This window comes from Gopherus evgoodei, chromosome 8, assembly GCF_007399415.2.
Source record: "Gopherus evgoodei ecotype Sinaloan lineage chromosome 8, rGopEvg1_v1.p, whole genome shotgun sequence".
NCBI lineage: Eukaryota > Metazoa > Chordata > Testudines > Testudinidae > Gopherus > Gopherus evgoodei.
The window spans coordinates 60,119,271-60,141,771 of NC_044329.1; the positions used below are offsets into that span (position 1 = coordinate 60,119,271).

Here is a 22,501-nt window from a genome sequence, read left to right on the forward strand (position 1 = left end):
TTCCGTGAATGCCACAAGCAATTTAGTGTCACACGCGTCAGGCGAATCGACTCCTCACTGTCACTTTGGAGCTGAAGGAATAGCTCAACTGCCAAACGTGATGTGCTGGCGACAGTCATCAGCAAAGTCCTCAGCAGCTTGGGCTCCATTTCCCACAGAAATTGCGCTGCAGAGACTCACAATGGCTCCCAATGTGGACGGAAAAACTGTGAGTGCTCATATGTGAAGCGATGCACCATGGGGCATTGCGACAGGAAGCGGAATGACCCACACCCTTCCGTCCCCTTCCCACAACCCACGGCACCAAAATGGGACGAGGTGCTCTGTGGGATAGCTGCCCACAATGCACCACTCCCAACAGTGCTGCAAATGCTGCAAATTTGGCCACACTGCAGCGCTGATAGCTGTCAGTGTGGCCACACTGCAGCGCTTTTCCTACACAGCTGTAAGAAGACAGCTGTAACTCCCAGCGCTGTACATCTGTAAGTGTAGCCATGGCCTAACTTTGCCCTGTCCTTCTCTCCCCTCCCTGATTCTTGAGTCTCAAGTTAGGTTCCCTGTAAACTGTGCGACCATGTGGCCACGCAGGTCTCCCGGCCTGACTGAGCCCAGCCTCTCCGGAGCTGCAGGGAGAGGAGCCCCTCGCTCAGCTCAGCCCTGCCCAGCCAGAACTGCTGCGGCCAGGGAGAGGCGCCCCTTCCACCCAGCCCAGCTGCTGCTTGGGGAAAGAAAGCTGGGAGTAATCGTCTCTCCCTGTTGTAGCCCCGGGTCAGCCTGCACCTCCAAACCCCTCATCCTTTGCCTTACCCCAGAGCCCGCACCCCCAGCCAGAGCCCTCACTCCCAACACAGCCCAACCCTCTTCCCTGACCCTGAGCCCCCTCCTGCATCCCAAGCCCCTCATCCATGGCCCCACCACAGAGCCTGAGCTCCCTCCCACACCCTAATCCCCTCATCCCTGACTTCACCCCAGAGCCCACACCCACATCCAGAGCTCTCGCCCCCCACATACCACAGCCCTTTGCCCTAGCCCTGAGCCCCCTTCCACACTTCCTGCACTCCAACCATCTGCCCCAGCCCTGAGCCCCCTCCTACACCCCAATCGCCTCATCTCTGACCCCATCCCATAGCCCTCACCCCCAACCAGGGCCCTCATCCTCCTGCACCCCAACTCTCTGCCACACCCCGAGCCCCTCATCCACAGCCCCACCCCAGAATCTGTACCCCCAGCTGGAGCCCTCACCCCCCCAGCTCTGAGCCCCCTCCCATACTCCAAACCCCTTGGCCTCATCCTGCCACATGAATTGTGTTATGTGCATCAATATGGCAGCAATGCGTGACACATAACAAAATTAAATCCACCCATGGGTAGGAAAAATTAGAGGGAACATTGGTCAAGTCAAGCTCAGCTTTGGCACAGAGAAGAACTAGGTCCTGAAAGCTTTGCATTCACAAGAAGCAGATGTGATGCAACCTTATTGAGTGTGGGCTGAAGGAGACCAGTGGCTTCCCCAGGAATTGAAATTAGGAGGGTGTTCGAATTTATAGGGTGTGTGTGTCAGGGCCGATGAGGGGTGAGACCATGAGGGTGAAGGTGGGCTGTATGGCACCATAGTAAAAACTGAAAAATGTTTCATGACCATTTTATTAGATTTAACTCATGTTTTTAAATCATCACACAAATTAAAGTTGGCTACTCAAGCCTTCTATGAAGCACTACATCTACATCCTTCTTGGTTTCTTGTTATAATTTTGCACAACTCTGTTAATGAACTTCTTGAATGCAATTCGTTCATCTTTGGTGGCTTCTTGTGTGTCCAATACTTCCATTCCTTCAATTGATATTCTCGTTATTTCATTCACATGATCAGGCAGAAGGTGACATCTTTCAGAACACAAAATTTTTTTCAATGAGGCAAAAGAACACTCAATTGTAGCTGTTGTGACTGGGAGTAGCAAGAGATTAATTCCTACTTCTTTCATCCAGAAACAGAACACAAAGATCAGGTCGAGCCACTAGTGATGATAAAAAATAAGGTGAAGTCAAATCTTCATTCATTCGTCGTATGATATTCCACTCTGTGCTCAAATTCTCTATTCTGTCCTGAGTACATTGTTGGTAGTGCCTCACTCCACTCCACTGTTGGTGTTTTATAGGACAGGCATCTGTAAAAGCTACATAGAAGTTGAGTAGAAACTAGAAGTCGCTGTTGTAGATTTTTAAGAATCAAGTCTGTGTACATTTTAAGTTGTCTTAAACACTTGTTGTCTTCTTCACTTAAGGATTCAATACAAATACCTTCATTAGTCAACTTCTGGACTGAAGTCTTTGCTTCTTCCAGTACTTTGTCAATGGATAGCTCTCCAATTGATCGAAATGTAGCTTCTATTGCCAGACAAATATCTACCACTGTTGTAGCAGATGCCTGGATGGCGTTGTTTAATGACCCAAGTGGTTTCAACAGTAGACTTATGAAAAAGAGAGTGGCAATCGCCTTCTCTGAATGTAGTAGTAAAAGTAATCCACCAGCTTCACTACTTAGATCTATCCCATCTTGGTAGATACTTTCCAAAGCCAGTAATAATGGCTGGAGTAATTTTAAGACAACAGCCAAGGATTGCTCATGAGAAAGCCAGAGGGTTTTCCCAGGTTGAACTAATTTGAACTTCAGTCTGAGTGTATCTTCTATATTTCCAAGATATTCAGTCTTTTTGGACTCTTGCTGACAAAAGAATATAATGAGGACATTAAATTTATAGCTTTTTAATGTCTCTTGAAGATTCTGCAGCTCGTACTAGTGCTAGTTGGAGGTAGATGGCTCTGCAGTGTGTATAGGAGAAATTAGGGTTACACTTTTCTCTGAGCAAAGTTTGTACTCCACCATGTCTTCCAGAAAGGTTTGGCAGCTCCATCAGATGCACAACAGCCATCTGTCTGGGGTCCAGTTGACAAACCATAACTCTTCTAAGATGTGGGTTTGTAAACAGATGCAGTCCGATGTGTCTTCCTATAATTTGAACATTTAGAAATGCATTTACTGGCCTACCCCTGCCATCAGATAATGTACACAATGACTTAATACTTGATGCCCATTTGCATCGGTGCATTTGATCAGCCATGTATACAATTTTTTTTGAATGTGGTGAGAGAGTTCTTCACTTTTTCAACTATTGAGTCTTTCACTGTTGCGCCACATGTTTCTAGCCAGTCAGCTGAGTTTCTTGCAAAAAGATAGTGAGCATTTGCTGGTCTTGTTCGGAACCAGTGTTCAACCTGAGGATGAACAAGTGACAATGCATTTAACATTGGCCTCCAGTTTGTAGTGGTATCTTTTGCTTAAATAGAAAGTAAATGTAGCGGTATTTCATGCTTAAATAGAAGTAGGATGCCACAGCCATGTTTGTTCACATGAACTGTGTTGTCTCCAGCATTCTTAGCAGCCTCATTAAGTATTTCTAAAATTGGCTTTGAAAGTGGGCTTATAAGGCTTTCTGTATGTTGATGCACTCCAGAGGCCTGGTGTTTTGCAGCCTTTTCATGTACACTTCTACCTCGATATAATGCTGCCCTTTGGAGCCAAAAAATCTTACTGCATTATAGGTGAAACCGTGTTGTATTGAACTTGCTTTGATCCACCGGAGATTGCAGCACTGCCTCCCCAGAGCACTTCTTTACCGCATTATATCCAAATTCATGTTATACCGGGTGGCGTTATATCGCAGTAGCGGTGTAGTTTGTCAGCATTGGCTTTGCTGATTCGTTTGACAAACCAAGCTCCTCCACTTTTACCAATTATAGTATTGGGAAGCTTTCCTTCTTCGTAAGCTTTTTTGCAAGAGGTGCACCAGTAGTCATCTTTTGTAACTTCAGTAAATGGGAACACTGTGACCGACAAACATCAGGAACTCCCTTTAGGTTTTGGAGACACTGTTTCTTCAGTAGGTAGCTGTATTTGTGCTTCGGGCTGGTCGGATGTAGATATACCACTTGAACCTTCAGATGACATGTTGATATATTCTTGGTTCTTGACGTGTTCTTCACCTTGGTTAGTTTTTGAGGCCTTTGAGTGGAAAAATTGTCATATTATTTTTTGTCCTTTCATTTTCACTTTGACCTGCAACATATAAAAGAGATATGAATAAAGTAAATGTTTTGTTAGGATAATGCAAATTTAACATAAGGATAATGCAAGTTACACTAAAACACATAACAGGTCTAGATTTCTAAAAAATATATAAATTTTTTTAAAAAATGTGTTTAATTTAAATTGACTTTTGAAAAGTAAGCCATCATGGGATAAGAGGGAAGTCCTCTCATGGATCAGTAACTGGTTAAAAGATGGGAAACAAAGGGTAGGAATAAATTATCAGTTTTCAGAATGGAGAGAGATAAATAGTGGTATTCCTGAAGGGTCAGTACTGGGACCATTACAGTTCAACATATTCATAAATGATCTGGAAAAACGGGTAAACAGTGAGGTGGCAAAATTTGCAGATGATACAAAACTATTCAAGATAGTTAAGTCCCAGGCAGATTGCGAAGAGTTACAAAGGGCTCTCACAAAACTGGATGACTGGGCAACAATATGACAGATAAAATTCAGTGTTGATAAATGCAAAGTAATGCACATTAGAAAACAATTTCAACTATACATACAAAATAATGGAGTCTGAATTAGCTGTTACCACTCAAAGAAAGAGATCTTGGAGTCATTGTGAATAGTTCTCTGAAAACATCCACTCAATGTGCAGCGGCAGTCAAAAAAGCAAACGGAATGTTGGGAATCATTAAGAAAGGGATAGATAATAAGATTTAAATACCATATTGCATCTATATAGATCCATGGTACATGCACACATTGAATACTGTGTGAAGATCTGGTCACCCCGTCCCCAAAAAAGATATTATGGAATTGGAAAAAGTATAGAGATGGGCAACTAAAATGATTAGGGGTATGAAACAGGAGGAGAGATTAAAATGATTGGAAATTTTCACCTTAGAAAAGAGACGACTAAGGGGGATATAATAGAGGTCTATAAGTCTTGACTGGTGTGAAGAAAGTAAATAAGGAAATGTTGTTTAATCCTTCACATAACACAAGAACTAGCAGTCACCCAATGAAATTAATAGGCAGCAGGTTTTAAAAAAACAAAGGAAGTACAGTAACTCCTCACTTAACGTTGCAGTTATGTTCCTGAAAAATATAGGAGAGGGGTTGCAGTTATGTTCCTGAAAAATGTAGGAGAGTGGCAAGTGAAATAGTACTTGTGACTCAGGCAGACGATCAAGCAAAACACCTCTATCAGTCTATGTTCATACTTTTCAAATCTAATATGCTTTTTCAGATACACGTATTTTATCATACACTGTGTATGCTTTTAAAGGGTGTATTAATGTTTCAATTTCAATTCAAATTTCCAAATAGTCACTAAATTGGCATGTAACTAGTTCTAGTTCACAAAACTGGGGGAGGAGAGAATTCAGGGAGGGGTGTAGGGAAATCACTGCTTATCTTCAGTGATAGGGCCAGGCTCCTTAGAAATGCGGGGCTTCTGATTCTGTCACTACTTGGAAAATCATTGCTAACTTGTCTGGCAAAGGCCTTCACATTCAGTCTCTCGTATTTAAGTCTGAATTGGCATATTGGTCACTCATGGAAAGAGAAACTTCTTTAAGAAGACCAGGCTGTTCTGTTATGCTGAAAAGAATGAGTGAAACTGGGGATGGGGTCCAGGGTGCAGGGTGGGGAGGGAGAGAAGTGTGAAATGGAAATTGGGAGAAACAAGGGAAGGGGAAGAGAAAAAAAGAAAGAGATTCAAAACCAGACAAGAATAGGGATGAAATAGACGTGAAAACAAAGTGAATGGGGTAAGAAGAAGAATAGGTGAATAATGATATTTAAAGGGGGGAGGCAGCAGATATCAAGGGTAACGGTTCCCAAAACCACTGTAATTTTAGCACACAAATATCTCAAGTGAACCAATGTGTTCCAATCATCATCTTTCATGACAGAGAGAGGCCTCTGCCCTCTTCCCCTCAAACACACACAACCCTTCAGAGCCCTTAGACATGTGTTAAACAATTTGAATTTCACAGTTTGAAAGCTGGACTTTTTCTGTCTGCTGATTGCTTAGTTGTTTGCTCCTGGCTTCTTCTCCCTACTGTTCACTCTACTCTCCCTCCTTTGTTTATCCCCACCTCCTTCACAGTCCTTCCATAGCAGGCCTCACTGTCCCCCTTCTTTCCTTTCCCCATCTTCCCTTTTCTTCCTCCCTTCTTAATGTCTCTCTTTATCATACTCCCTCCCAGTCCCTGCCTCCTCTTTACTCCTATCTCCTGCCATTCCCCCTCATTCTATCCCTGGCCCTGTAATAGAAAAAAGAAATTGATAAATAAAAGAGAAGTGAAACTAGCCAGACCATGACTCGCTCCCAACTTTGCCCTCACCTTCATGCTTGGAAACTTCACCCCTTCTCCACCTTGTCTTTTTAGAGGGTAAGCTGTTCAGGGCAGAGATGGTCTTTCACCCTGTGCTTGTACAGCATGCTATGGTAGGAGATCTTGTTCCTGCCTCAGGCCTCTGGGCACTATGACACTATCAATAATAATTAATGAAGCGCTACACGTACGGAAGAGGCAGGAGGGTTGACGACTGGACTGACATTTGGGAACATATATGGCCGTTAATAAAAGGCTGTTACAGAGATTTCTACAGTTATTGCGTAAGGCATTAGCTGCTTAAGACTGCCATTAAATTCCAAGAGTTACACATTAACATATGAGAAATGATCAGAGCTGCATGTATTTGACTGTTGGAGAATTCTACGCATAAGTGAGTTTAATGAATGGTAGCTGTAGATTGAAGTAAACACCTTGGTCCAGATCCTCAGAGAGTGTAAATTGCTACAGCTCTGATGTTAGTGGATCTATGCCAATTTACATGAGCTGAGGAGCTTGCTCATAGTACAGTGTGATACCTCCTAGAAATTCTTATACACAAATGTCAAGACTGGAGTACAGAGGTATTTTGGGGTCTCCTCGGTGTATTACAATGTCATGTTTAGTCAACATTATTAAATGGTGCTTTTTAGGGGAAACCTTTTCTATTTTCCACAGCCATGGAGAACTTCAGACACACCACAATGGGCTGAGGAGAGATTTGGGAGACACAGTACTGTGGGGTTTCTCTCGGCATCCTTGAAGGATTTAGGTAGGAAAGCCAGAGAAGTGAGGGCAGAGCTAGTGGATCTGTCATACAATAGAATATTTGTGTTCCACCCCTTGCTGTGACAGGAGGAGGTTGAGTGAGCTTACTTGGCTCACTCCCACACTGCAGAAACTTGCCAAAGAGCCCTCCAGCTATGGCTAATTAGGAACAGGAAATAAAAGGAAGTGACACGGTTAGCTACAGATCTGTCTTAGGAACACCTAAGTAGCCACATGGCTTCACTGCTATTGTTGTTCAAGCTAGCAAGATCAAAGCTAGTTGGGGTATGCCTACATGTACTGCATTCAGACCTTTGATTGCAATGTGTACATACCCTATGAGGAAGCGAAGACACTCATTCACACTGAGAGTAATGAAACAGAGACAGACAGATGCAAAATGGCTACCAGCTGAAGGCAGCTGTGACTTCCATCTCATTGAGAGCAATGGGAGTTAGCATCCATTTTGAAAGAGGCAATTTTTTTGTGGAATTCTTTGTTGTAAACCATTGTATCTAATGCAAAAAAAATCTTTCAGTTATGATGCATAATTGGAAAGAAATTACCATTAATTCTTAAAAAAAAAAGTGTATCCTACCTACAAGACTTCAGTGAGTTTTAACTGTATGGGAACTTTGAAGAAACTGTTGTTCTGGTACTGAGATCATTAGAGGCAGAAAAAGTTGGGCAGTAAATTTCTTAAATGACCCATTTGTAATTAATTGTAATTATTAAATTAACAAATATAAATTTTTCAAAGAGTAAATGCTGGTATTTTGAGGAGGATATGCTGGATTTTTTCTTACATAATAGAGGTTGGAATCCCTGCTCTGAGTGCAAAACTCAACACCACCTTACCTGTAGAGGTGTTATCGCTACCTCCATAATGTTTATCATCTTAGAATCATAGAATATTAGGGTTGGAAGGGACCTCAGGAGGTCATCTAGTCCAACCCCCTGCTCAAAGCAAGACCAATTCCCAACCAAATCATCCCAGACAGGGCTTTGTCAAGCATGACCTTAAAAATCTCTAAGGAAGGAGATTCCACCACATCCCTAGGTAACGCATTCCACCACCCTCCTAGTGAAAAGGTTTTTCCTAATATCCAACCTAAACCTCCCCCACTGCAACTTGAGACCATTACTCCTTGTTCTGTCCTCTGGTACCACTGAGAACAGTCTAGATCCATCCTCTTTGGAACCCCCTTTCAGGTAGTTGAAAGCAGCTATCAAATCCCCCCTCATTCTTCTCTTCTGCAGACTAAACAATCCCAGTTCCCTCAGCCTCTCCTCTGGACTCTTTCCAATTTTTCCACATCCTTCTTGTAGTGCAGGGCCCAAAACTGGACACAGTACTCCAGATGAGGCCTCACCAATGATGAACAAAGGGGAATGATCACGTCCCTTGATCTGCTTTTCTCTTTTTCCTCTTTTAATCTTAAAAACTGTATTTGTAAAAGTTGAGATTTTGAGTTAATGGCCTGAGTCATATCTGGTCACCAGATAGCTTGGCACACCATCCCAAATAGTTTTGAGACAGCAGCAATCTCTCGCCATATATGGCATAGACAGTATCTTTGTAACATTGCTAGTGCTTGTTCAGAATTTCACGTTTCATAATGCAACTTTAAAATGATACCATTCTGGTTAATCACTGCCAAAAAAGTACCTGTAAACCACAAAAATGCTATGGCAAGTGTTTGCACTTACAGTAAAATATTAATAAAAGGTATCCTGTAAAACAACAGCAACAAACACTTTTAAAAGTATTGGATTTTCTGTCATGCTAAATTTGTTTATTTCTTTGAATAATAAAAATATGCCTATACAATGTTCTAGCTACCCTAGAACTACTAATATTACAACAAAACTTGAGTGGCATTCTTCTTATTCTTTGATTTCCTGTCATTCAGCTCAACAGTGACAATGAGGCTTAATGAAGTCTTTCCACCACATTTTATCTTGTTCCAGCTTTGTGACTTTGTTCTTCTTTTAATGTTCTTCACTGCATCTATCCTATGCATCCTTGGTCTTCCTCTATTTCTAGTTTCTTTAGTATCACCATGTATGGTATCCTTCCTGGGTCTATTCTTGACACGTGACCAATCCATCTCAGTCATTTTTCTTTAATCATCTGTAACAGTGTTATTTCTTGCCACCATTTTCTTATCTTCATTTTTTTATTTTCAGCAGTCCTTAGACTCTCAGTATTCCTCTCAGCCAGTTCATTTATTCAGGCAGATCTTTCATTCATCAGCTTTCCTCTACCTCAGCATTCTGACCCATATAGCAGTATCGGCGTGAGAGTTGTCTCATATTTGCTGATTTTTGTTTTTATCAAACTGACTTTAGCCTTTGAGTCATTTAAGAGTATTAAAATCTTCAAAAAGAACTCTGCCAGCCTGTTCCTTTTCAGCCTTTTCTCACTGTGGGGAAGCCCTCTCCAAAACCCCTGTCTTTTGAAATGTGCTCAGAAGGCCCCCTGTTTGGTCTCATTGAAACTGGGCAGAAGGTATGGAGGGGGAAGAGTTTCAGAATCTGAACTCTCACAGATAATGTCTGCCAGCCATTCCCCTCTTTTAGATGAGGGGAAATCCAGCTCAAAGGCCTTTGCTGACTACAGCTGTGGCAGTGTGGCGTGGGAAGAGAGGTTATCTCTGGGGTAGACCATGTATAGGTGATAACCAACATGTTAAACTCTACCTATGAGCATCAGTGCAGATCTCAGCATACTGGTGTCAGATATTCCCAGGGAGGTGCTTCGGTGAGTAACAAAGGCCACTGATTCTGTACTAGTTTCAGTTTTTGTTTTAAGATGTAGCCCCATGCAGAGTGCATGAAAACAGTCTGATCTGGTGGTGACAAAGGCATGGATAACAGTGGCAAGGACCACATCTGAAAGGAAAAGGTAGCATGCACCTAGCCAATTAGTAGATCCTGGGCGGGATTTTCTAGAAAGGAAAGTGTTATAAATACATGTTTTTTTACAATTTACTTTTCAATTGTATATGCATTTCAATAACACTCATCATGTTAGTATCTGAGTTCTCAGGGTCATATTTACAGAGAATTTGGAGTAAGAGCTCTGGGAGGACTGATGTGTTCTTATTAAAGCATGGAGAACTTGTATTTAACAATTAAATTATTTGTATTTAAACATTAGAAAACATAGCAACAAGAGTCTGACCAGTGGCTAGAAGGAACAATCCATAGCAACTATAGACTCTTCTATTTGCATGTTAAAACTGGCTTTGTGCCTTATCTAACAAATCTAGACTAGCTTAAACTCCTGATGATAGATTGCTCTCTCTAAGAATTATTCAGGTGGATACTGTTATGACAATCTAATTTGAAATGCAAATATCTTATTTATAATCTCACATTCCACCTATCTCATTCATGCTACTGAATTATAGTAATGATCTAAGGGAATATGCTACCGTTGTAGCCTGAACTATAAATAAACAAGTGAGCAATTGTATTAATTACTGATTTCTTATGCAAAAAATGCAGCCCTCTCCTTTATTTCCCAGATCTCTTCCCAATAAACTTTGTAATTCCAACATTATGCACATTGGAAAACTTAATCCTAACTATACATACAAAATGATGGTGTCTAAATTAGCTGTTTTTATCAAACTGACTTTAGCATTTTAGTCATTTAGCAGCATTAAAATTGTCAAAAAGAACTCTGCCAGCCTGTTCCTTTTCACTCCTCTCTTGCTGTGAGGAAGCCCTCTCCAAACCCCCTGTCTTTTGAAGCTAGCGTGACCAGATGTCCTGATTTTATAGGGACTTTTTCTTATATAGGGTCCTATTACACCCCACCCCCCTGTCCTGATTTTCACACTTGCTGTCTGGTCACCCTATTTGAAGTGATCTTGTAATCATCATGGATAGATCTCTGAAACATCTGCTCAATATGTAGCAAGCAGCCAAAAAAGCTAAATATGTTAGGAACTATTAGAAAAAGGATAATTAATAAGATAGAATATATCATAATGCCACTATAGAAATCCATGGTAAACCCACACCTTAAGTACTGTGTGCAGTTCTGGTCACTCCATCTAAAAAAAAAAAAGAATTAGAAAAAGGTATAGAGAAGGGCAACAGAGATGATTAGGGGTTTGAAACAGCTTCCGTATGAGGAGAGATTAAAGACTGGCACTGTTCATCTTGGAAAAATTGCAACTAAGAGGGGATATGATAGAGGTCTATAAAATCATGAATTGTGTGGAGTAAGTGAATAGGGAAGTGTTATTTACCCCTTCACATAACATATGAGTCAAGGGTCACACAATGAAATTAGTTTTAAACCTGCTGTCTATTAACATGGGAAAGTACTTCTTCACACAATGGATGGTCAACCTGTGGAACTTCTGTGGCCAAGGGATGTTGTGAAGGCCAAAAGTATAACTGGGTTGAAAAAGAAATTAGATAAATTTGTGGATTATAGGTTCATCAATGGCAATTAGCCAAGATGGTCAGGGATGGAACCCCATGCTCTGGGTGTCCCTAAACTTCTGATTGCCAGAAGCTGGCACTGGATGACAGAGGAGGCATCACTTGATAATTGCCCTGATCTGTTCATTCCCTAGTAAGCATCTGACAGTGGACCCTACTGAAAGTCAGAATACTGGTTAGATGGACCATTGGTCTGATCCACTATGGCCATTCATATGTTCTTATGTAGGTGGTTAGGGATGGGCCAATGAGATTGGGGTGAGAGATAAATACATTCTATATCTTTCTCTCAAAACTTGGCCTATTTCTTCAACTGTTGGAGAAATACGCATATCCTTTTTCTGAATTCTGGATTCCATTCCCAGGGTGAAGCTGAAGCATCAAAACTCAGAGAGGCTATTTTTGTGGTGTTTCTGGTTTGTGACGGTAAGCAGAAGTGCCAGAAATCTTACATGAGCATTTTCTTGTGAGTATTTCAGTCCACGTGTGCAGAGTCAGGAGTTCAAATAAGCTTTGATTAAGCATCCAACCCTTTTGATATGCAATGGTAGAAAATAATTTGAAACATTCTTCTACTGTTGAGACCCCAATAAGGCTAAATGGTGATTGGTGCTTAATGAAGCCTGTTGATTTTTATGTCCCTTAACAACTCATGTAAGGAAATGGCTTTCTCCCATTTTCCATTCTGCTCCACTGCACTTTGAGCCTGGAATGCGCTGTATGGTATATGCTCTGAGTTCTAGGAAGGGACATGGAACTTTACAAATGGTGGTGTTTTCAGTTGAGCAACTGCAGTTTAAAAAAAATAGTAGCAATTTCAAAGACTTAACATGGATACAATAGAACTGCAGACCTTATTGTATGAACAAGCATTTTCCAAGGAAACACTGGTAAAAGTTCTTACTATGCCACAATAATATTATAGCAGGGTTAAATTAAACTTAGGAAAATGTCTACATACATCTACATAAATATCTACAAGCAAGTATGTTCAGTTGGTAATTCTTAAGAGGAAATTGTCTTCCTTCCTAGAAAAAGGAAGCTGGGGGATGTTATCAGTTTATTCATAAGGTTTTTTTCTGAGAACTGAGTAGCATGATTGCTTTTGTTTTGTTTAATGCTTTTCCATAAGACACCAGTTCTCCTGTGTCTCCATATGTCTTCATTGGCTGCCCTATTTTTACATATCTTATTTAAGGTGCTGTTCTAATCTGAAAAGTGACATTGTAACAATGGCACCAGCTGTGGGTGCAGAGTCCAATCTGTTGACCTTAATGACAAATACGATATGTGGGGTGATCTTTTCAAAAGTGCCTAACACTTAGGAACACAAGATGTGTTGACTTGTGCTCTTAAGTACTTAGGCACTTTGAAAATGCCACCTTATCGCCATTTCTTCTATTAGCTTTGCAGATATGGGAAAGAATATCTTCAAATTTCACAAGGACCCTCTGCTTTTGGGTGAATTTTACCCATAATAAGGCCAGTGTGCTTTATGCAAAATGGAAAAGATTAATCAAGAATATAAATTAAAGCTACAATAAGGCACTCTGGTAGAGTATTTAAAAATAGACTTTTTACGTCCAAGTGACTCATCACAAATACAGGTTCCTGACATGCAGGACAATTACTTCAAAGTCCAATTCTATCATTCACTCTCTTAGCCAGCAGAAACTGGCTACATCATTAAAAGTGAGGTCAGGCAGGGAAGACAGTGTCTGGTCCATGAGCAGCTCATGGAGAATCTACTGTGTCAGATGCACGCCTTATCCCCTCCAGGCACAGTGAAGGAGTGGAGAGAGAGGGAGACAAATAGGTGGAGGAGAAATACAGATTAAAATAAAATGTGTATAAAGTTTATGATAAGATAAATACTTGGGGTCTCTCTGGTCATTCACAGTTTTACTGAAAAAAGAACAGGAGTACTTGTGCCACCTTAGAGACTAACAAATTTATTTGAGCATAAGCTTTCATGGGCTACAGTCCACTTCTTCGGATGCAAGTTACTAAACCAAATGCTTCATGCAATAGGCCATTAAGGTCAGGTACACACATAAGCCTATTTATGATCTTTGGTGGAAAACAGCTGTTCTTGTGTGAAAGTTATTCGCAGCCAGTGGCTAATTGCAACAAAACTCACTACCATAACTGGCTCTTCTACTGGGAATTTTGGGCAGAGTTTATGAGCTGTAAGGACATGAAAGAAAACCTATCTTCTCATCCACATTGATGGCATGATATGTCCTAATCTTGTACAAAGGCCAGAGAGCAACATGGCTTAATATACTTTGTCTGAGGACACTGATTACAAACCCTACTCCCTCTGGGCTTCTCAGTGTTCTTGCTTAGGTGAGGTTAAAAGGTTGTTTTGTTTCTGGAGATATTGTAATTGTTATGGCATGTCCCCACAGCTGTTTAGCATTCTTCTGCTTACATTTTTTTTTTAGTATAATTAAACAGCTTTTGTTTTCTGTCTATTTGTCTCCTGAAGGTTTTTGGATAACCATTTCTGCATTGGATAGGTTAGCATGACAGTGTCAGCCTACAGTATATTCCCAAGGAATTCACTAGAAGCAAAGTCTTTTCTCCCTTTGCCTCCAGTAACAATATCTTCTCTTGAGAGAGTGTTAGTCTGTTTTACAGCAGCAATGAGGGAGGTCATTGTCCTGCCCTTCTAAACATTGCTAATGGATTGAAGGGTAGGGCACTGCTGCTTCATGCCTGCAGGAGGGGAATGATATCATTTGAAACACACTTTAATAAGTTTTAGAATAATCACATTTTTTAGACTGTAGTGCCAAAATCCACATCTCACATGTTACAACCACTGCATTTTGGAAATGTGTACAAGTTTAATCAGCAAACAAGGTACAAACAATGAATACGCTGAGAATGTTGTTCTCCTGGAGGAGTTCAGAAGGGGAGGGATGTGGAATGAGTTTATTAAATGAAGGAAGCATTGAAGCTGTTGTTAGGAAGGAATTTAGAAAGTAAACAAAGTATCTTCCCCTCCCGCCCAAGCATTCAGCGGTTTTGAGCAATCAAGTTAAAATTAGCTTTGAGATTACAACCCTGGGCATTGATAGTGGGCTATTGGCATCCGTGGGAACTGATAGTGAAGAACCTAAACTTGTCTGGCTTGTCTAAATGACCTCAGAACCCTCAACAACTAGTAGAAAGATGTAAATGCTGAGTAGGGGGGGAGAGTTAGGTTAGAGTTTCCACAAAGATACATAATTAGGAGCATAAGATAAAAAAAAGAGAAATTTAGGGTGAACAGTAGGTCACAGGCCTAATGGTGAGATCTGTTAGGCTGCAGAAGTCTCTTCTAATAGAAAAGGTGGAAGTCCCAGAACTTCCGTCAATTCTGTCCATTTGAGGTGATAAGCACGATGAATACATGAGAGAACAATCCTGCACTGAGAAGATGATGGACTAAATGACATAATATGTTTTTTCCTTTCCTTGATTCTACAGTTTCTTATAAGCAACTTAGTGGTAAGGTAAGGAAATAAAATCAAACGCTAACAGAGGATATTGTGGGTGTTAAAAAAGAAAAGAAAAGAGGTCATGGTGTGTAACATGTAGGTGTTGTTAATTCATAGTTGCCACAAATGGTTTAATTTCTGTTGTTTTGAAGTTTCAAGTTTTCTGAAAGCAAACTCAGATTGTTCTACTTCTTCGAAAGCATATTAAAACCAAAATCTGTGCTTTCAGGATACACTATACATTAAAAGAGAACTATTATACCACCAGTCTTGGTAATGAAGACATAAATTCAGGCTAGGGGCCGTAAGAACAAAAGACTAGCCAGAATGAGTGAGACCAATGGACCATCTAGCCTCATATCCTGTCTTTCGACAATGGCTGGTGCCAGATGCTCCTAAGAAAATGAACAAAAACAGCAATTATGGAGCAATCCATCCCCTATCATCCAGTCCCTCCTTTTGGTAGTCAGATACTTACAGACACCCAAAGCATGGGGTTGCTTCCCTGCCCATGTTGGCTAACATCCATTGATGGACCTATTCTCCATGAACTTAATTTTTTTTAACCCAGTTATATTGTCGTCCTAGGATATATTATATGATTTGTAGTATTTTTCCTCTAGGGAAGAAAAATGTATAGCCCAAATTTTCAAACATGGGTGCTTAAAGTTGAGTAAGTACTTCTAAATCTATATTTAAGCCCTGAAATAAGTGGCCTTATTTTCAAAGATATTGAGTGACTTAGAATTCCCTTTGATTTCTATGGGAACTACAGATTCCTTCCACCTACTCCAGTCCTGAGGAATCCCCTGCACCAAAGCCTGCTGATCTTACTTGGTTTTACCTTCAGCCCTGATCCAGTAAAGCATTTAAGCATGTGCATAACTTTAAGCACATGGATTGTCCCATTGCCTTAGCCAGTATTGTGAAAGATGTTACAGAGGCTGTTGTGGGATAATTGAGAATTTCAGGGAATTTTAGACTGTTGGACTCAAATGATACTTATTTTGTTTAAAAGTTTGCCTGGTGCAAGTGAATTAGTTTGCCATGAACTTTGAGGGGAGCAAAACAAACTACTTTCCTTAAAACAGATAGAATCCTCTAGGCTCTGTTAAAAAAAAAACAAGAAAAAGAAAAAAAGAAAAGTGATATTATGCTTGTAAGTGTTTGGAGGATGCAATCAATACAAGTGAATATTCTGGTTCTTCTATAATCAGGGTAGTCAGGAAATTGCAATTAAATTGAAGCAGAATGTACATTTGGATGTGAAAATTCATAGCAGATAGGGACAGGAGATTATTTTAAATATCTACACATTGCTTTGAAAATCTCAACCCAGTCTAGGGGATTTATATATGCTTCCATTAGTTTCCTAGTGTTAGATACGCATTTAAATCCTCTAGACTGCTTTGAACATCTCAGTCATGATTTACAGTGGACAAACGTATGTTTCCAAGTGAATTAATACTTTGGTTAATAGTTGTAAGTAAAATCTGGTCAGATTGTCTAAAGTTACACCGTCTTATGGAAGAGCTAGCATTTCAGAGCTGAACAAGCTCTACATAATTTTGTCTAATTATTTCCTTTGATAGGCACATAGCAACTCTCATTTTGTTTGTTAAACAGAATTCATGGATGTTGTCCAGGTAACAGAAGCGCAGTTATGATTACATGCTAGAACTGGAAGCTTACTGATTGTGTAAATTCTCATCACGGGGATTTTGAAGAAAAGAAGCCTATTTTGGAATTAATGCCAGCACTTTTGACCATTTCTGATGTTACATTACTATTCACTGAAAATTCTGTAGCCCTTAGGCCACATAGATAATTTGATGCCTTTGCAATCCTATAGTGTTTGTTTGTTTATTTATTTATTTTTACATCAAGTGTATTCCATCTCAAAACTTCAATCACCCGCCATTTGAAGTCAGGGGCTCCCACCAGCATACCTTTTAGATGTATTCTTATCAGCAATTAGGCTTCATAGTTTTACCCTGAGGCATAAAGGGAAGGCTTGCAGAACAGCTTCTAGGTGAGTACTTCTGAAAATGTTTTCCTTGGGTGGATCTTCACACTACATTGGGAAATAAGATGACTGAGACATAAACTGATATATAATGAAAATCCAATCCCTCCTGGTGTTGCTTCCTACAGTGGTTAGCGTGGTGTATCTTTCCTCTATTTTTTAGATTTGTTGTCCCAAGTTTGTCCTAGGTAACTGCTATGAAAGTATGCTCCTCCAGGTAGAGCAATAGGGTGCATGCTCAGAGAAAAGGCAGCCACAAATACTATAAAAATGCAAAAAATGAATGGGTGTTAAAATTGTCAGCAGGGCAGGTCTGAACAAGGAGTCAGCACACACCTATATTTGCAACAATATAAGAGTAAAATAACGAGATACGCCTCGTTACCAATGGAAAAAATATATTTAAACAACAGAACAGGAAAATGAATGAATGTTAGCCAAAGTGCTAACAGAAGGACTTTTTCCTTTCCAGTTTCAATACATTTTTTGTACTGATCCTTCCCTTGTCCCTCCCCTCCCCCAGCCTATGGTCCCATTTATGCTTGCAAGGAAATATGAGCTAATAACTTGCTACTATGTACAATAAAGCTGTTAGGCACCCACTTCTAGGATGCTCCTGGTTATGCTACTGCCTGTATTCTACCATTGTGTCACCAGGAACAGGTACTGAATAACTGCAAAAGAATGTTACAGTAAGGCTAGTTAATTGGAAAATATCAAAACCAATTTTTTTTATGTCTTTGAAATTTTTGGTGGAAATTTTTTAATTTTATCCAACCTTTCCCATGGAAGCAAAACAAACCAACCAACAAAACCCCCAAACATTTTGGCAAAAAAACAAAACTGACATGTTTTGGGATTTTGGTTTTGTGGGGGGGGGAAATGAAAAATTTCAAGGAAAGCAGATGCTTTCTGCAAAAAAAATTAATGTAGTCAAAATCCCAATATTCTCATTCTCTCTAAAAAAAAAAATTGGTTGACAGCAAAATTTGACCATCCCTAATTATGATACACTGTTACAGCAGTGTGATTCTATGAGGTCAGTAGAGTTTCAGTTGTGTAACAGAGAGCTAAATTTAATCTGATATACTTTAACTGACATAAAGACACACAGTAGAAGAGGACTGAAACATTAACAGAGTATATTTGACTTCTCAAATTTTAGTCTCAGGAAAGCTTTGGATAAATAAAGCAAGCTTCACTTCTATGTAGCACTGCCCTTAATATGAACTAGGCAGTCAGCTCTCATGGAATAGGGTAGTTCCATTGACTTCCATGGAGCTATGTCAGTTTACACCAGCTGAGGTTCTGACCCAGGACTTTTGAAGGAGAAGAGCGGTTTGGTTGTTTATGTTTAAAATACTTCTGTTCATAGCAGGAAAAGAAGTACCACTTTCAAAGAAGCAGTAGGTACCTGGTACCATGAAAGGATGCTAAGAAGCAATATAACCAAAAGAAGTGGACCATTGAACCAGTGTTCTAAAAGAAGCAATACGCATAAGTATCTCTGCTGATGTTTAGACAGAAAATGTTTGTGGAAGGTTATATTATCCATTGTTTGAAATTCTCTTGGCTATGGAGAGAAATAGTTTGATTATATGGAAGATTGTCTAGCCCCCTTGTTTAAATATCATTTCCTGCTAAATGGTGTTTGATGGCTGTGTTTTAGTCACGACAGAGCACAATGGAAATATAAGCCTGAAATTTGTCATTTCATAATTAGGCTGCCAGACAGCTCATATGAAACATGACTGTATACAGTATATGCTAATTCACAATTTATTGTAAAATTCACAAAGTTCAAGTATGGTGATTGGGGATTCAGATGTACAGTAGTATCACGATTATCTAAACTACCTGGCTGATGCCACGTGTGTGTATGAAAGGGAGTCTACAGAACGCAGACCATTAATGTGCTACAGAAAGGAGGCTTAGTTAGGGGAAGAGGTTGGATAATTGGAGATCTAATCAATTTAGTTTTAAAGAAATAGAAAAAAATTAATTTCACTTCACTAGAAGCCCTGTCACGTTCCTATAAAATGCTGTCATCTCCTTTCCCATTCTATCCAACTATCTTCTCTTCTGTTCTATTCGCTAGCATATATGATTTTGAAATAGACAACATATATTATTTTTAAAACAGTTAACCTATATTAAAGAGTATTAATGTGTCCAGGAAGCTCCATGTTGGCTGCAGGTTTGAGAAAACTCACACAGCAAAAGTCTCAAAGTTGGTTGCCTTCCTACTCTCCACCATCTTTCCCCAGTCTTTTGGATTCATTGATTTGTTTTCTGTCTAGTCAATCTCTTTCTGTGCTGGAATAAATTGATCTGATATGTTCATATAACTTATTAGCAGGTGAGATCATCATGGCTCAGTCCTGGGTTTTTTATTTTGCTTTTTTGTACATTGATAAGGTCTTTTAGGTTTTATTATAATTTCTGTGTTGATGGTATTCAGCTTTTTCATTTCTTTGTTTACCTTTTGATATTCCTACTGTTCCTCTAAGCTGGGCAGATAGCATGTGTTGCATGCACCAGAACTTACCCATGTTGAATGAACATGGTTATAAACAAAGTTGAGATTTTCACATCAATCAAGCAAATTTAGACACATCTTCCACCCTGTGTGTGTCTAAATTCCTTAGACTGATTTGAAAATCTCAAATCTTTTTGTCTTTTATTGATTTTTTTTTATATTTTCTCCTCCCCTCTTTTTCTTGAGATCCAGCTAATTTCTCACACTTGAATTGCAGATGAGGAACCTGGGAGTCCTTTTTGATTGTGACATGTCTTTAACTGTCCATAGCAATAGGATGACCATATTTCCCAAAGGGAAAACGGGACATGCTGTGGGGCTCGCCCGAGCCCCCCCTCCCTGCGTGAGGCTGGCCAAAGCAGCTCACCTGATCTCCCTTCCCTATGTGGGGCTGGCCTGAGCCACTCGCCCAAGCCCCCTCCTTTCACAGAGCTGGTGTCCCCGCTCACCTGAGCTCTGCCTGCCCCCCGCATGAGGCTGGGGCTGGCGTTGCTGCTCAGTCAAGCCCCGCCTGCTCCCCGCCCAAGCTCTGCCTCCTCCCTTGCGCAGGGCTGGCATTGCCGCTCACCTGCCTGAACATTCCTCTGTACCTCACTTTTGTGAAAAAGATGGACATTTATCCTGTTTGCTCTTTGCAACTGATCGAGTTGGCAAGAGTAAACAGGTCAAAGGCCCACTTTGCCAAAGGAGTCAGGATGGCCGCAACAGGGCTTTAAAAAGGGACTGTCCCGGCCAAAACTGGAGGTAAGGTCACTCTACATATCAATCCAATCTTGCAGAGTCCATCTTTTTAAGCATAGGAAGTAGCTGGTGTCCACTAACCATTTCCATTTGTATAACATAAACGTAATATCAAGGAAGAAAAAAAAGATGTAACTTAACTACTTGAACAGCAGGCTCCTGCATCAAAATCTTGGGATGGTTCCAACTAAATCTCTGGACCTATGAGGAAAGTTAAGCCCCTTCCCAGGGCAACTTTCTTTATATTGATCATGCACTACTGAAACAATGCCTTGTGAGGGTTCACCGTCTAAGAGACATAGTTAGCAATATCCTTTTCTAGTATCTGGCCCTTAAAATTTGGAAAAGAGAAGCAGCTAGTTACATCCCTAAAATATCTGGCTGCCGCTTACTGCTCTTACTTCCTCAGGAAGAAGAAAAAGGGAAAAACATAGAAAGAGCTAAGAATATTTACCAGTCAGAAAGGAAGTGGCACAATTGCAGAATAAACTCTTACAAAGATCTGCACCTACTTAAGTATTATGTTGTAAAATCAGGGTTTATGCCCCATCCCACCACACCTAAGGTGAAACAGTTACCTTGCTGACTGCAAATATTCCACAGTGCAGGTCACACCGGGGAACATTCTTGCCCTTTGTGTCATCCCAGACTTGCCTGTGCTCAAAGGCAAGGTGGATCCCTTCTGCTATTGAGCTACCGTAGATATGCCTCATTCAGAGAATCCACCCTGCACATCCCTACCCTAATTAGGGAGATAGGGACCCTCTTCTTCTCTGTAACTGCCCTTTGAAGCAATAGAAAGCAGCCAGAATCATCTTCTGCACATGACCTTACCCTGCTATCACCCCTCCTCCACCCACAAGAAGTCATCTGGCTGGGGTTAAAAGCCTTTCAGCAAAAGCATAGGTCTCTCTTCTATACCCCGTGAGCAGTGCAGTGTTCTTGGTTGCTTTTTCCTTCCTCTCTCTCTCTGCTTGGCATCAAAGGCAAATGCAGTAAGGTTGGGTCTAGGTGCTCCTCCCTCCTCTCCAGCCACATTCTAGAAGCTGGATGACTGTTCTAGATGCCTCTTCTGTGGCTATATTGACAGAGGCAGTAGGCAATCTCTGTCCTTCCCCTGCTGTCCCCTCACACCCAGACCAAAAGGAAGGGCACTTGAAATCCATGCCATTCTCCTTTAGAGTTACCCAGAAAAGGCAGTGCATGGCAAGCCTAGCACTCTTAAGGCCAAGAGTGTGCTGCATCTCCATCTCACCCTGACGGGAGCCCTTTGCAGTGCTTTATGGGAGAATGCACTACAATCACATGGTGTATTTACTGCCCCTATGGATCTGTAAAGGATACAGCTCACATGGTTCTGATAGCTATCCTGGCAGCAGGGTCCTACTATATTGCACAGGAAAGCAGTGATGGCAGAGCCTTCCATTCAGGGAATGGTTGTGACAGGTGGTGGGGCCAATCTACTTTAGAGATGTTGTGGTCTGATATTGATGGGTGACCTTGCTGCTTCAACAAGATTGGCTGGCCAAGTGCAATATGAAGTCCACATTTTACCCACTCCTTGATACCCCCTCTCTCATCCTCACAAAAAGGATTGTTTCATAGTTGATGGAACTTGCTAGGTTGACAGAGGGAATGCCCATGGGCAGCTCTTACTTGTGAAGCTGTTAGCATGTCCTTGGAATAGGAGAGAGCAAGGTAAATGGGCTTTGATGTCCTTGAGACATTGGTCCCAAGAAAATGGAATAACAGTCTCCCAGGAATCTAGATGAGGGTGAGGCATATCTGGAATCTTTCCTTTGGTGGACAAAATGAACATTGGGTGACTTCTTCAGGCATTTCATGTTCTGCAGTTCTTCTCCACGTTTGATTGCAGAATGAGATGTGAACAGGAAGTTAGTACTATGGACTGTTGAAATTGTCTGTAATGTGCATTGGATGTTGTGTCCTCAGAGTTACGGGTACCATGTGGGTTTGTGTTCTGAATCACATTCAGCAAAATGTGAGTTTTCAAATGGAAGTAAATAACACTATTGC

At 40.8% G+C, this 22,501-nt stretch overlaps 1 protein-coding gene across 2 annotated transcripts in view; it reads left to right on the top strand.

The window, feature by feature from the left end:
* The window catches only part of PLA2G4A (phospholipase A2 group IVA), a 308,898-nt gene that overhangs the window by 83,425 nt on the left and 202,972 nt on the right, over window positions 1–22,501 (top strand). The window lies entirely within an intron of this gene.